This window comes from Jaculus jaculus, chromosome 4, assembly GCF_020740685.1.
Source record: "Jaculus jaculus isolate mJacJac1 chromosome 4, mJacJac1.mat.Y.cur, whole genome shotgun sequence".
Taxonomy (NCBI): domain Eukaryota; kingdom Metazoa; phylum Chordata; class Mammalia; order Rodentia; family Dipodidae; genus Jaculus; species Jaculus jaculus.
The window spans coordinates 121,401,079-121,417,616 of NC_059105.1; the positions used below are offsets into that span (position 1 = coordinate 121,401,079).

The window sequence follows — 16,538 nt, forward strand, 5'->3', positions numbered from 1 at the left end:
AAGCTGCCTCTTGCCTTTGCATCCAGTGGCTCGGTCTTGGTTCTTGGGCGTGGGTCTCCCACCATGGAAGATTCCACCTCCCCCGGGAATCTTACAACTGGGGGCTCCTCCGGGATAGAGAGACCCCTGCCCAACCCAACTACTGCCTACCGGAAGGTAAGCGATTGATTTGGTGCACCATTCTGTCTGTCTATGTCTGGTTTCGTTTTTGACTGTTTGCGCTGCGTTAGAAAATCGGCTCGGATCCGATGTCGTTTTGTATCTGGGCGGCCTGAGAAGGAGCTGATGGGCTCAGACTTCTCCCCCACCACCCTGGAGGATGCTCCAGGGAACCTGCGAGCCCGATTTTTCGGGGCTCAACAAGTATCTAAGGGATACGTTAGTCTGTTGGGTGGATGAACAGTCCTCCCGTCTGAATCTGCATTTTCAATTTGCTACCGAAGCTGCGCTGCGCGTCTCTGTGCTGGCTGTCTCTCTGTTGTCTTAGTCCTTGGTGTTTGTTTAGTGTTGTCTCTTGACAAAACAGGTCAAAAAATGGTGACCCCCCTGAGTTTAACCCTAGATCATTGGAAAGATGTTCGGAAGATCGCCTCCAACCAGTCAGTAGACGTCAAAAAGGAAAAATGGCAAACTTTCTGCTCCGCAGAATGGCCCACTTTCAATGTGGGCTGGCCAAGGGATGGAACTTTTAACCTCTCTACTATTTTACAGGTGAAAGCTAAAGTGTTTGATCATGGCCCACACGGACACCCAGATCAGGTCCCCTATATAGTTACCTGGGAAAGTCTGACAGTCAACCCGCCACCCTGAGTCATTCCTTTCATTCCTCCTCAACCTACCCCACCGCTGCCTATCCCTGCCCCTACCTCCTCTTCCTCTTGTTGTCCAGTTGAAACCAAGAAGCCCCCAAAACCAGTACTTCCCCCAGACCCAACACCCCCCTTATAGATCTCCTCTCAGAGGAGCCCCCTCCCTATAGATCTCAGACCCAAGATACCCCTAGTCACCAGCCACCAGCCCCTTTGGCCCCACCCGAGCTCCCTTCCCCAGTGGCTGGACGTCTGAGGAGCCACCGAGAGCAGCCACCTAAGAAGGAGACTTCACAAGCCTTTCCCTTGAGGCAGGGGCCAGGGGAACAGGTTCAATATTGGCCCTTCTCTGCCTCAGACTTATATAATTGGCGGACCCACAACCCGCCTTTCTCTAAGGACCCTACCGTATTAACTAACCTGATTGAGTCTATTTTAGTCACCCATAAACCCACTTGGGATGACTGCCAACAGCTCCTACAGGCTCTTCTCACGTCAGAAGAAAAGCAGAGGGTCTTCCTGGAAGCCCGAAAGATGTACCAGGCGACGATGGGAGACCTACCCAGATACTAGATGAGATCAATGACGCTTTCCCTTTGACTCACCCTAAATGGGATCATGCCTCAGCAGACGGTAGGGGGCACCTACGCCTTTATCACCAGTTGCTCATAGCGGGCCTCCGTGGTGCTGGGCGCCACCCTACTAATTTGGCCAAGGTAAAGCAAGTAATACAAAAACCAGATGAATCCCCTGCTGCCTTTCTAGAGAGAATTAAGGAAGCCTATCGCATGTACACCCCCTATGATCCGGAGGATCCTAATCAGGGGGTAAATGTGTCCATGACTTTTATCTGGCAGTCTGCCCCAGATATTAGAAATAAACTTCAAAGATTAGACAATTTACAAGGACAGTCTCTCCAAGATTTATTAAAGGAAGCAGAAAAGATTTTTAATAAGCGAGAGACACCAGAAGAGAGAGAAGACCGCTTACGTAGGGAGGCAGAGGACAGGGAGGACAAACTTAGGAAAGAAGCAGAGGACAGGGAAAATGCAAGAGAACGCAAAAGGAGCAAAGAATTGAGCCGCCTCTTGGCCACTGTAGTACAGAACAATGATAGGACTAATAGGTTGGGAGACCAAGGGAGACCCAGACCCAGAGTGGACCGGGACCTATGTGCATACTGCAAAGAAAAAGGACACTGGGTAAAGGACTGCCCTAAAAGACCCAGGAAACCAACAGATTCCACCCCGAAATCCAACCTGTTTGCCCTAGATGAAGACTAGGGCAGTCAGGGCCAGGAGCCCCCCCCCCCCCCCGAGCCTAGGTTAACTCTTACTGTCGGGGGGGGCACCCTGTCACGTTCCTAGTGGACACTGGCGCCCAACATTCGGTCCTCACCCAATGCCCTGGAACCCTGAGCGGCCGGACAGCCTGGGTACAAGGTGCCACAGGAGGAAAACAATACCACTGGACCACCGAACGGAAGGTACATTTAGCCACCAGTAAGGTCACACATTCTTTTCTACACGTATCGGATTGCCTCTACCCATTGTTAGGGAGGGACCTTTTAACAAAATTAAAAGCCCAAATTCATTTTGAAGGAACTGGGGCCAAAGTATCTGGTCCTAAGGGAGTTCCCCTACATGTACTGACTCTTAATCTGGAAGATGAATATCGGCTCCATGACAACTCCCCAAGTGAACCTAAAGATATAGATTATTGGCTAAAGGCCTACCCACTGGCCTGGGCAGAAACTGGAGGGATGGGATTGGCCAGACAACAGGCCCCCCTTATTATAACCTTAAGGACATCGACATCCCCAATATCAGTTAAACAATATCCAATGTCTAATGAGGCCTACCTGGGAATTAGGCCTCACATAAGAAGGCTCTTGGACCAGGGAATTCTGACCACCTGTAGATCCCCATGGAATACTCCACTATTACCTGTCAAGAAGCCTGGTACCAGGGACTATCGCCCTGTCCAAGACCTTAGGGAAGTTAACAAAAGGGTGGAAGATATCCACCCCACTGTGCCTAATCCTTATAACCTGCTGAGTTCTTTACCTCCCTCTCATCAGTGGTATTCAATCTTGGACTTAAAGGATGCCTTTTTCTATAGCATCTTCAACAAATGGTGCTGGACAAACTGAATAACCACATGCAGGAAACTAAAACTTGATCCACACATTTCACCGTGCACAACACTCAAATCCAAATGGATCAAAGACCTCAACATAAGACCAGAAACTCAAAAATTACTGGAAGAAAATTTAGGAAGTACTTTCCATGATATAGGAATGGAAAAAGACTTCCTGAATAAAACCTCAGTGGCTCAAGTTCTTAAACAGTCACTCAACCATTGGGATCATATGAAGCTGAAGAGTTTCTTTACAGACAAGCATATAATAAGCAAAGCCAATAGAATACCCACAGAATGGGAGAAAATATTTGCAGGTTATCCAACTGATAGAGGCCTTATGTCTAGAATTTACAAAGAACTCAAAAGTCTAAACAGTAAGAAGACAAATACCCCACTCACAAAATGGGGCACAGAGTTAAACAGGCAATTCACAGAGGAAGAGATACAAATGGCAAACACACACCTAAGAAAATGTTCATCATCCCTAATCATCAGAGAAATGCAAATTAAAACAACTATGAGATTCCACCTTACCCCAATAAGGATAGCCAACATCGAAAGGTCAAATGAAAATAAATGCTGGCAAGGATGTGGAGAAGCAGGGACACTCATTCACTGTTGGTGGGAATGCAGGATGGTACAACCACTTTGGAAAGCAATATGGAGACTCCTGAAAAAGCTGACTATAGAAATACCAACAGACCCAGTTATACCATTACTGGGCATGTACCCTAAAACCTTCAAACCAAAAGCCAGAGAGATTTGCTCAACCATGTTTGTAGCAGCTCAATTCGTAATCGCTAAAAGCTGGAATCAACCCAGATGTCCATCATTAGAAGAATGGATAACAAAGATGTGGTATATCTACACAATGGAATTCTATACAGCAGTAAGAAAAAACGACATAAAGAAATTTGAGGAAAAATGGTTGAACCTGGAACAGATCATTCTCAGCGAACTTACCCAATCACAGAAAAAAAATCGACACATAGTCTCACTCATCTGCAACACCTAACCTGAATCTGCCCAAGATGCCTTACATACCCAGCAAGCACCTCATGGACTAGACAATAAGATGGATGGGAGGGCGGGGAGGGAATCAAAGGGTGGAAAACAGTAATCCGGACCCAAGCGGCAATGGTACCATAAAATTCTACTTCCTAAAAGACAGACCAAATGGCTGAACCTTCACTAGACCCTTATAGGAAACACCTGAACCACAAGACACTGGAGAGGGTAGGATCAAGACTGACCTAAATCTCCTACATCTTCCCTCTCCCCCTCTCCCCTCTATCTCTCTCCTCTCTAACTCTTGTATATTAGTTATCTTTTTCCTCAATTTAATAGTGGACACTGACCTGTAACCCCCACTTCCAGCTTGGGCCTACCATCCACAATGAGCTTTTGATCAGAGAAACCTACAAGGTTTCCCAAAACAATGACAGACTTCTGTCAGAGTACTTGATGACCCACCAAAGGCCAGTGGTAAGACCCTATTGCTGAAGACTCCATATGCAGCTGACACGTAAAATGGAATGACATGGCTGGAAGCCAGGAGAGAGTCAGTCCCCAGACAGTCAGCGTGTCTAGTGCCAGAAGGCGCTACATAGGCGACTGGGGGAAATGACCAAGATCTGTCCAAGCAACACATTGTTTAACCTAATTAGCAACAAATAACCGGATGTGATGCCCACACAAGTGCAATAGTGGTACACAGCCATGGTGAGGAATCAATTGCTCTTGAGTTGGCTAACTGATCCACTCAGTGGTACTAGACCCTTAGCTGGAGCTGGGAATCAAGTCAGAACCATACCCAAACACAAGCCCACTCTACAACATCAAGCTACCATCAATCACGGGGTATAAGAGGGCCTACACCTATCAAACTCTCTATCAAAAAAGTAAGTGTTATCTCAATTTTCCGGGTGCTAACTTACTCTCCGTGGGAGAATCTGCTTCTCTTTTCCAGATAGATGCAGATCCTAAGAAGAGAGCTGCCCCAACATACCTCAAAAGGGGCCCAACTGAAACTAAGGACAACTGGTGAAATAAGCAAGGGTGATGTTTTCCTGTGAACCGGATACCAGCACAAAGGGGAAGGAGATCGATGCAGAGAAAAATCAACTCCTACCAAATCAGAGAGCTAAAGCCTCAGAGGCCCCCAACACCTCAGCACTGAAGCACACCAAAAATGAACCCAACATGGCTCAGGGAAATTTTGCGGAAGAGGGGGCGGAAAGAATGTCAGAGTTACATGTTGGGTCATGATTTGCAGAGACATTTATCATACCAATAACTGGGGGCTAACTCCACAATGCAAGACCCATTTTCATTAACAAGGAGGGTCTAATGGGAGGGGGTAGATCACAGATGAGCCTAAATAATGGTACCAAACTGTCTGTATTTACTGAAAAGAAAACTAATAAATTAAATTTAAAAAAAAAAAAAGGATGCCTTTTTCTGCCTGAGACTGGCTCCCCAGAGTCAGCCACTGTTTGCATTCGAATGGAAGGACCCTGACTTTGGAATCTCAGGGCAATTAACATGGATAAGACTTCCCCAGGGATTTAAAAACAGTCCCACCCTCTTTGATGAAGCCTTACACCAGGACCTGGCTGACTTTCTAGTCCAGCACCCGTCTTTAATTCTGCTCCAATATGTGGATGATCTCCTGCTTGCGGCCTCCTCACATCAGGACTGTCATAATGGTACCGGGGCCCTGCTTGAGACTCTGGGATGCTTGGGCTATAGAGCTTCTGCTAAGAAGGCCCAAATCTGTCAACATGAGGTCACCTACTTGGGGTACAAATTAAGAAATGGCCAACGCTGGTTAACACTGGCCCGAATAGACACTGTAGCTCGCATTCCTGTCCCCCAGAACCATAGACAACTCAGAGAGTTCTTGGGGACCGCCGGGTTCTGTCACCTATGGATACCAGGGTTTACTGAAATGGTAGCCCCCCTTTACCCCTTGACTAAACAAGGAACCCCCTTCAATTGGACTAAGCCACAGCAAGAGGCTTTTGACAAAATTAAACACTCTCTCCTCTCTCCTCCGGCTTTGGGCTTGCCTGACATCACCAAGCCCTTCGAGCTATTCATAGATAAAAGACAGGGGTTTGCGAAGGGGGTGCTAACTCAGAGGCTTGGACCATGGAGGCGCCCGGTTGCATATCTCTCAAAAAAAAAAAAAGTTAGACCCAGTGGCCTCAGGCTGGCCACCATGCCTAAGGATGATCGCTGCAGTTGCAGTCTTAACCAAGGATGCAAGTAAACTAACCCTGGGGCAACCTCTGACTGTGCTAACGCCACATGCCATTGAGTCTATCGTGAGACAGCCCCCAGATCGCTGGCTGTCTAATACACATATGACTCATTACCAATCCTTGCTTCTTGACAAAGACCGTGTGCAATTTGGTCCAATAGTGGCCCTAAACCCGGCCACCCTGTTGCCCCTCCCTAAGGGGCCAGAGACTCATAATTGCCAGCAGATTCTTGCAGAGGTACACAGAACCAGGAAGGATCTCACTGACCAGCCGCTGCAGGATGCAGATTTCACCTGGTACACGGACGGTAGCAGCTTCCTACTGAATGGTGAGAGGCGGGCCGGGGCCACAGTGACCACCAGAGACCAAGTAGTCTGGGCTAGCGCCCTGCCTGGAGGGACCTCAGCACAAAAAGCAGAACTCATTGCCTTAACTCAAGCCCTCCAGCAGGCGAAAGGTAAAAGACTCAATGTGTACACTGATAGCCGGTATGCATTCGCCACCGCCCACATACATGGGGAAATTTACAAAAGAAGGGGCCTGCTGACTTCAGAGAGAAAAGAAATCAAAAATAAGACTGAGATATTGGCCCTCCTCAAGGCTCTGTACCTACCCCAGAAGCTCAGCATTATACACTGTCCAGGCCACCAGAAAGGAAACAGCCCCGAGGCCATAGGGAACAGGTTCGCTGATAAAGCCTCCCGTGAGGCAGCTCTGGGACCCCAACTCTTGATTTTGATGGCCACTGAGGAGGGGACTCCTAAAGCAGCATCTCCAACTCCGGGATGGGAATACACGAATGAGGACTTGGACTTAATTCAGAAACTGGGGGCATCATATGATGCTGCCCACGGCAAATGGACTTACCTAGAAAAGACTATTGTACCTCAAAAGATTACAGTCCTCCTCATTAAGCAACTTCACAGGCTAACCCACATGAGTGCTCAGAAGATGAATACTCTACTAGAACAAAAGGAAACAGGACATCTTTTTCTAAACAAAGGTTCAATCCTAAAAGAAATTGCAAACACTTGCAAAGTGTGTGCTCAGGTAAATGCTGGATGAGCCCAGATGGCCCTTGGGTCCCGCCTGAGGGGACACCAAGCTGGGGCTTGCTGGGAGCTCAACTTCACTGAGGTAAAACCGGGGATGTATGGTTACAAATATCTCCTAGTTTTTGTAGATACTTTTTCAGGATGGGTAGAAGCATTTCCCACCAAGCATGAAACCGCCAGAATGGTAACCAAGAAATTACTAGATAATATCTTTCCTCGGTATGGAATGCCACAGGCACTCGGGTCAGATAATGGGCCTGCCTTTGTCTCCCAGGTAAGTCAGTCAGTGGCCAAGGCACTGGGGATCAATTGGAAGTTACATTGTGCATACAGACTCCAAAGTTCAGGTCAGGTAGAAAGGATAAATAGAACAATTAAAGAGGCTTTATCTAAATTAACGCTTGCAACTGGCTCAAAGGATTGGGTACAACTCCTACCCCTGGCCCTCTACAAGGCCCAAAACACCCCAGGCCCTCATGGCCTAACCCCCTTTGAAATCCTCTATGGCAGCCCCCCCGCCAGCTGTCACTTTCATGCTTACAGAAATTTCTAATTTTACTGATACCCCCACCCTACAGGCTCACTTGAAGGCCCTACAGTTGGTACACCAGGAAGTTTGGAAACCTCTAGCAGCTGCCTATAAAGAGGCGACTAATAAACCGCTAATTCCCCCATTCATTCCAGATAGGGGACTCAGTTTGGGTCCGTCGACATCAGACCAAGAATCTGGAACCTCGCTGGAAAGGACCTTACACTGTGCTCCTGACAACTCCCACGGCCTTAAAAGTAGACGGAATCGCCACTTGGATCCACGCCTCCCACGTCAAAGCTGCCCTGACAGAATACCCAGAAAGCACACCACCAAACCCCGCATCATGGAAAGCACATCGCACTCCAAATCCCCTAAAGGTAAGACTCTCTCGATCTTAACATGCCTCTTCTTAACTTTCAGTTTTGTGAGTAACGTCTCTGCTAGTCCTCACCTTCCCTTATCCTTGACTTGGCTAGTCATTTCTGAGGAAGGACAAATTATTTGGTCTACTACCTCCCCTGCCCCATTATGGACATGGTGGCCCTCCTTAACCCCCAATCTGTGCGCCTTGACCACCCATAGAAAACCTTTTAAAGAGACTCTAAAAAGGACCCATCGGAGGAGACACAACCCTCCTGTTAGCCCAGGATGTTACTCCAAACCTGCCAGGCAGTTGTTAAACTCCACTCTATATGTTTGCCCCCAACATGCCCAGGCATCAGACTGTGGGACTAGATTGGACTACTATTGTAAAAACTGGGGATGTGAAACCACTGGAAATGTATACTGGCAACCCAAATCCCCCTGGTTCACCACTCTTTTATCCACCCTCCTAGGTCCCCTACTCATTCTTGCACTCTTACTAACCTTTGGCCCATGCATTTTCAACAGACTAGTGCAGTTTATGCGGGACAGACTCTTAGTCATCCAAACCTTGGTCCTTACTAATCAATATCAGTATCAAACATTACGCCAAAATGGGGCTGGAGAGATGGCTTAGCGGTTAAGCGCTTGCCTGTGAAGCCTAAGGACCCCGGTTCGAGGCTCGGCTCCCCAGGTCCCACATTAGCCAGATGCACAAGGGGGCGCACGCGTCTGGAGTTCATTTGCAGAGGCTGGAAGCCCTGGCGCGCCCATTCTCTCTCTCTCTGTCTTTCTCCCTGTGTCTGTCACTCTCAAATAAATAAAAAAAAATAAACAAAAAAATTAAAAAAAAAAAAAAACATTACGCCAAAATGACACCGAGTTGTAAGTAAAAGATTTTACTCAGTCCCAAGAGAAATGGGGGAATGTAAAACCCTATGGAAAAATACCAGGAGCCAAAAACAGCCCCCAGATGCAGACAGGCAAACAATCTTGTGACCATAGCATGACCACTGACCCCGCCTAATGTACTATAGATAACCCTGACAGGATGTTTCAGAGAAGAAAACAAAAAAAAAAAAATCCCCGTCTCAGTCCCCGGAACCCTGCTGTATCCCCACCAACCCCAAGTCTATTAATAAGTAACCAGTGCTGGGACTATAACCATGCTTCTGCTTCTGTAAACCTGCTTCTGCTCTCCCTAACCCTATAAAAAGAGACCCTTCCCCTTGCCCTGGGTGCTCAGCCTCTGGAAGGACTGGAGTGCCCGCAGGCGCCTGCGTGAACAATAAAGCTGCCTCTTGCATCCAGTGGCTCGGTCTTGGTTCTTGGGTGTGGGTCTCCCACCATGGAAGATTCCCCCTCCCCCGGGAATCTTACAAACACCTCCCACAGGCACCGCCTGTAACTGACAGAGCTGTTCACAAGTTCCTTTTTCTTTTTTTCCCCTTTCTTCCCTATCATCTTCTAAGATGCACCAAATTCCCCACTATGTTTAAAATTGCTTTCATGGCTGTAACTGTCACATGTGAATTGTGATTTATGGTTTAACTCCCATTTTGTAGGGTTTTTTTTTGTTTTTTTTTCAATAAAAGCTGACACTCCGAGTGGCTCAGGGCTGCTCTCAGAGATTCCGCACTCTGATGTGCGGCCCCAGCATGTCACGTCACTACCAGCACTTTGTGAGTCAGTGGTCTTGTTTGTGCTACACTGGACCCCACTACACTAAGCCATCTTTTCAGCCCCCTGTTTTCTTTTTAAAGCAACAAAATCATTTATTCAAATCTTAAGCATAACTGTTGAGCTCAATATCACAAATAAAGGATAGGTTCTTTCAGCTAATGTAGAACCCCAACCCTTCCCTACTTCCCTGGGATAAGCAGACAAGTAGCCTTTCACCAGCCCATAGGAACAGTGACTAGGCTCAGAAAAAAAGCAAAACCCAAGAAATGTCACAAGTCCTGTTATTATAGCACTCTGTAGCAACAGGATAGACCCCAGTTACAAAAATTTGGTTTGGATGTAAAGACTTGATGATGTAACATATGAACCAGGAAGATGTGGTTTATGAGGCATGCTGGAGAGAACAGGGCAGCTCCTAGCCAGCTGTAAAATGGCTTGAGTAAGCAGAGGAAGGAGACAGGATTGATTTTAATAGTAGCTAAAGGTTGAGGTAGGATGTGGGGTTTCACACATGGATGGTGATTATGTGGTTGAAATTTCCCACCAGGGTCAAGAGGCAGGATCTGGGCTTTCTTAATAGTTTGCTGGAGGAAGAGCAAGAGGGCATGAGAAAGATGTTGGTTTTTTTCAAGGTAGGGTTTCACTGTAGCTCAAGCTGACCTGGAATTCACTATGTAGTCTCAGGGTGGTTTTGAACTCACGGTGATCCTCGTACCTCTGCCTTTCAAGGGCTGGGATCAAAGGTGCATGCCACCACACCTGGCTCAAGAAGAGTCTTTTCTTTTTCTTTTCAAAGGAGGGTCTTTTTAAAGCTTCACCACACAGCAAAAAGGAGTGCTGTTATCTTGTCCTGATTAGGGGCTTCTAAATGCCATGAAGAATGGAAATCAACTTAATGGGCAGAATTTTACTTGTTTTTCCCATAGTTTTTGAAATGGCTGGCCCTGGCCTGGAACTGCTTGCATGACTTGATCTGTTTCATGTGCCAAGCTGTCCCAGCTACTCCACTCAAAAGGAAAGCAATCCTAAGAGTTTTGGTTGAAGAGGCGTGGGCGACTAGAGGTACAGTGCAGTCCCAGCAAGAAGGAAGTGAGTACAAGTATGTCCACTGCCCAAATCAAAGCAACTCTTTGCTCCGTGGAAGAGAATTTAAGCCGGAAAATCTAAGGGACCTGAAATCTGCTTCTGCAAGGCCACCTCTGACCCCACCCCTAGCCCACACCCTACTTTTCAGCCTTCACCCTGGGTGTTCACCTGTTTTCCAGCCTTTCCCTTGTTTGCCCATCCTGTTTTGCAGCCAGCAGGCTTTCATCAGCATAACAGCTTTCCACTCCTCTAATTTTGTTCAATGCAAAGTAAACCCTTTTCATGGCTCAGGTTGTGTAGGTTAGGGTTTCAATCCCACCAATAAAGTAAGGCATCTAGGATGACAGTGTCAAAAGGGCCCATATCATAGCCAGGCATGGTGGCGCACGCCTTTAATCCCAGCACTCGGGAGGTAGAGGTAGGAGGATCGCCATGAGTTTGAGGCCACCCTGAGCCTACATAGTAAATTCCAGATCAGCCTAGGCTAGAGCAAGAGCCTACCTTGAAAAACAACAACAAAAAGCCGATATAAGTTGGTAGCACCTGGAGCTCAGGAGGCCAGGCTTTGGAAATAAGTCTCCTGGACCTCATGCTGGTTTGTAATAAAATTCTATTCTGCCCTTTGCTAGCTGATTTATGAATTCTCCCTTCTGTACCACCATGGCTAGCCAATGGGTGATGTTAGAAAAAGAAAAGAGACAAGCGGGAATACCTATGACAGAGGAATTAGACTTCACTGGAAGGAGTCCCTTCCCTTCCTCACCTTCCCCCAACTGAAGAACTCTATATAGCCCACTATCTATAATCTCAAAAGTTGACTGTGCTGTGCTCTTGAGAGTCAGTCCTGGAAGCTCGTGTTTTTCCCAAATAAAAGCTTCCGTCTTTGCCTCAGAGCGTTCTCTGTGGTCTTGGTCACTCCCAAACCTTACAATCACCTCTATTTGTATGAGAAACTCAACAGACAAAGCAGCAACCTGGCACACTAGCACACAGACCTGTAATTCCAGAAGCACATGACAAACTCAGATAGGAGGATTGGGGACAAACAGGGCTGCATGTTCAAAGAGTTCTTTTTTTTTTTTTTTTTTTTCCCCAAGGTAGGGTCTCACTCTAGCCCAGCCTGACCTGGAACTCACTCTTTATGCCAGGCTGGCCTTGAATTTACAGTGATCCCTACTTCTGCTTTCTGACTGCTGAAATTAAAGGCATATGCCACCAAAGCCATATTCATATTTTGTCTCAAATATCAAAATCAGGGCTAAAAAGATAGCTTAGCAGTTAAGGCACTTGCCTGCAAAGCCTGAGAACACAAGTTTGATTCCCCAGTACCCACATAAGCCAGATGCACAAAGCATACATGTGTCTGGAGTTCATTTGCAGTGGCTAAAAGCCCTAGACTGCCCATTCTCTCTCTCTCTCTTTCTCTGTCTCTTCTCACTCTTTCTCTCTCAAAATATATAAAGTATAATTTTTTTAATTTATTTTTATTTGAGAGCGACAGACACAGAGAGAAAGACAGATAGAGGGAGAGAGAGAATGGGCGCGCCAGGGCTTCCAGCCTCTGCAAACGAACTCCAGACGCGTGCGCCCCCTTTTGCATCTGGCTAACGTGGGACCTGGGGAGCCGAGCCTCGAACCGGGGTCCTTAGGCTTCACAGGCAAGCACTTAACAGCTGAGCCATCTCTCCAGCCCAAAATATATAAAATATAATTTTTTTAAAACAAAATCAAATGAAAATAAAAAGCCCACCATACTAATAAAGATATAAATAATGCCCTTGGCATTAATGAGTCATTAATTTTACTATATTGCAAATTTTTGGAAATTGTCTTTCCTGGTGGAATAAAACAAAACTTGAATAACTGAGCGCCCCCCCACCCCAGGAAAAAAAGAGGAAGAGAAGAAAAATGGAATTTATAGAGATGTTTAGTGCTCCTCAGTGTGAGTTTTCACTCTAGGCTTTAGGGCAGCAGAGCAAACACCATTTCCCCAGTGTAGCACACAGTCCTCCCACTGCCATGACCCCCAGAAGACCAAGCACCAGGACAGGCCCTTTCTTCCTCAAGCTCTGAGTCATCAGGAACACCTCTTGGGCCATTTCTCAGGTGATGTTGGTGATTCTATTCTCACCATATCATCAACAGGCTGGTCCTTTTCAGCATGTTGCCTGGCTGGGCAACCAGGGGGTAGAGAGAGATTGCCAGTTGGGTGCTAAAAGAAGACATGGGGTTAGAACTAATGGCATTCCAGACACTTGGGCCTACAGTGGGAATGTTAACTGCCTTTGCTTTTTAAAATCATTTTTCCAAGAAAGACAGGAAGGGATCTGGAGAGTTTCCTGAGTCCTCCACATCCCAGCAGTCCTTGGCAATCTTCTCCAGAGAACAGAGAAATGATGACCCTCCATGAGTCCACACCCCATACATCCAGAATGGGCATAAACTGAAATGTGACTCACTTAAATCTCAAAAGAGTCAAAGTAGTATATCTTTTCTTCTGGATTTACAAGAAAGAAAGAAGAATCTATAGCCTCTTAAAGAAACTCAAGAATTCTTGACTGTTCCAACTTCAGAAACCCAAACACTTTCACATCACTTATTTTATACTAAAAGACTGTTTTGATGTGAATAATTGTGGTATCCCTCCCCACTATCTTATAAGAAAAACAGCAGCCTCTGACACCCATAAGTAGACTAGGAACTCACAGTAGGTACACCAGGTATCATGTCATGGTAAGGCCATTTGATTTTCCTATTGGACCTTCAGTGGAGCCTCTCCCAAACCCTTTCTGGAACCCAGAGCCAAGACAACTTGTTCTGGACTTGGAAGTAAATCCAACAAGAAAAGATTGAGAACATCCTCAGTTGTTTCTTTGCCTTGCCATACTAAACAGAGTCTTTCCATTCTGGAATTACCAAATTCCAAAACTGTGAACCAAATAAATTTCTTTTCTTTACATAATACTTAGTCTGTGGCTTTCTGCTATTACAGCATAAAGTGAACTAAAATGTGAACTAATGTTTACTGAGAAATCACCTGGTTTTGCCTTTACTTTTTCAATGTAAGCACCCCAACCTTCTGGGAATTTTCAATGTCATCTACTGCTCTGTTGACCTGGTTGTAGACAGGCTGGAGTGGCAGTGGTGAGCAAAAGCCAGATGGGGATCCAGAAGTAGATGAGAAGAAGAAAGAGGCAGAGAACTAGCTGAGACCAAAAACGAAAGGCATTCTGGGCTCTGTCCAAGCTAGAAGGATAATGAAGAGAGAAAATGGTGGTCCTGGAGCCAAGAGAGGAAACTAGGAAATACCTCTATTTATTTATTTATTTATTTTTATTTTTTATTTCTTTATTTTTATTCTTTATTTTTTTATTTTTATTATCTATTTATTTATGACTAGAAAAATAGTCATGCCAGGTACTTTAGTATCCCAATCTGGTAGTGTTATAGGGTTTTCAACAAGGACAGAAGCCTGGGATGTGTGTCATAGATCTTAAAATTGGAATAAATACTTTTCAGGGGTGACTTACATGCCAGAACATGCTCAACTCCTCTCCCAACCCATGGCTTCCCTTGAGCATCCACTGCTTGAGTACTGCTCTGGGGTGTGCGGAGGGTGTGGTCTCTGTTCTAGGGCAGGAAGCAAGGAGTGAGGATTGCAATGGATACATGTCACAGTGGTGTTTCTCCTTTCTCTGAGTGCTCTCACTTCCAATGGCAGCTCCTTGACATAAATTTGCCAGTTTTCTTCAGTGTATAGGACAATGCTTCCCTCCAGTAGAAACCTTAGAATATGAGGCCTGACAAAACCAGCCTCCAACAGGAATCATCACTTCCCTTCATGGGCAGGAGTGATGATAGGGGCTAAATAAGCTTGCTGTCCTCCCTGATGACCTGTGTCACCCTGTCCTGCAGCCATGAAAGATGCTTCATAAGGAGGTTTTAATGGAAAGGAATGGAAGCTAGGAAATGACAGAGGTAGCTGTGCTTCAGGCTGTCTGATCCCCAAACTTGGACTCTCAGAGGCTGGATGTACTGCTTGCCCAGGGTGAATTACACACATGAGCACCAAGATCCTGGAACTTAATCAGGTCTTTGATTATCAAAGAGAAACAGAATGAAGTCAGTGAGTCAGAAGACCCCATGGAGGAATACAGAAGACACCTGCAGGCACTTGAATTGATAAGACCAGGAGATGTGGAACAACATGTAGAACCTTGAGAACAGCTGGTGATTGAGCAAAGAAACTCATGCTGAAGGGAAAATAATTTTTGCTCTCCTTCCTGTCACTTTGACAAGGAAGACTGCTCTAGCTGCTGAATCAACACTTTCAGGCCATTCCGGAAAATAGGGTCTTGTCCTTGGCTCACATACCTGCGCATTACCTGTACTATGTGTGTGGCTCGACCCCGTAAATACACCACAGCTCTGGAAAACTCTCTGGAATCTCCACTCCGCAAAGCCTATGTGAAGAAGTCCAAATGCTTGATCATTTCCTGAATGGACACGGTTAGGAATTCAGGAATATTGAGAACAGCATCAAAGCATGCTGACAAGTGTTCGGACGTCTGGGCCCAGGCTGCTTGCAGGGCGGCAGGGCTCCAGTCCTGTCCACACTCTTGGGGGCTTTTGGGGAAAAGCTGTTTTACTCGAACCACTACCCTCCAAAGGCCTGCCACAGCAGCCTCGAGGTCTCTGCCAGTTTGCAGCTGGGGACTGCAAAGCAAGACCAAGCGGGCCACTTGGACCATCTGGCTGGCCTGGTCAAGGAAAACGTCGAGGAATAGCTGGAGGCTCCTCCACCAGGCTTTGCCATCGCAGGGGGTGCTGCGGGTGGAAGTAACCAAGGCGGCTCGGACCAGCCTTTGGAGGGGACTGTGGGTGTGGGTGAAGTTGTCCAGGATCTGGCGCAGGAGCCCTGCGCGCACGCTGAGAGCGAGGGCGTCGGCCGCGGCCCGCAGTGCTGCGCACTCCACCCGGCTCGCCGCAGGCGCGTGGGCCGCGCGCCGGAGCTCCAGCAGCGGAGCGCAGCGGGACACTACGCGCTGCCTCTCCCCGTGGCGCAAAGCCGGCGGCCAGGCGCAGGCCAAGCCACACGGCGGCGGCCAGCGGCGCGTCCAGACGGCCGCCGCGCGCGGGCCCGGGCGCCGCCAGCAGGTGGCTCTTGCCGTCGCAGGCGGGGGGCCAGGTAGCCGTTCCCGCAGCGCGGGCCTCCAACCGGCCCGGAGCTCACCGAGGCTCTCCCTGGTCTGAGCAAAGACGCAGCGCCGGGAGGCGGCCGGCCGCGCGTCGCCCGGGTGCCGGAGGCGGCCGCAGGGAGCAGAGCGGGGGCGTGGAGCGGCAGCAGGCGGCGGGCGCGGGCCAGGAGCTCATCCCCGCATCCGCGCGCGGTCAGGCGGCCAAGGTGCAGCAGTGCTGCGCCCAGGTCCGCGAAGGGACCGCGCAGCGAGCTCGCGGCCTCCAGCCGGTCCAAACAGGTCAGGCACCATTCAACAGCCCTCACCACCTTCCTCACCATCGTTGTGTCTTCGAGGAGCAGGACCTGTTGGGACAGACCCGGGAAGAGAAGCCTGAAGATGGTCGCACATTTTTTGGAGCGGCT

At 47.7% G+C, this 16,538-nt stretch overlaps 1 pseudogene; it reads right to left on the reverse strand.

The window, feature by feature from the left end:
• The window catches only part of LOC123460253, a 90,630-nt pseudogene that overhangs the window by 25,001 nt on the left and 49,091 nt on the right, over positions 1-16,538 (reverse strand).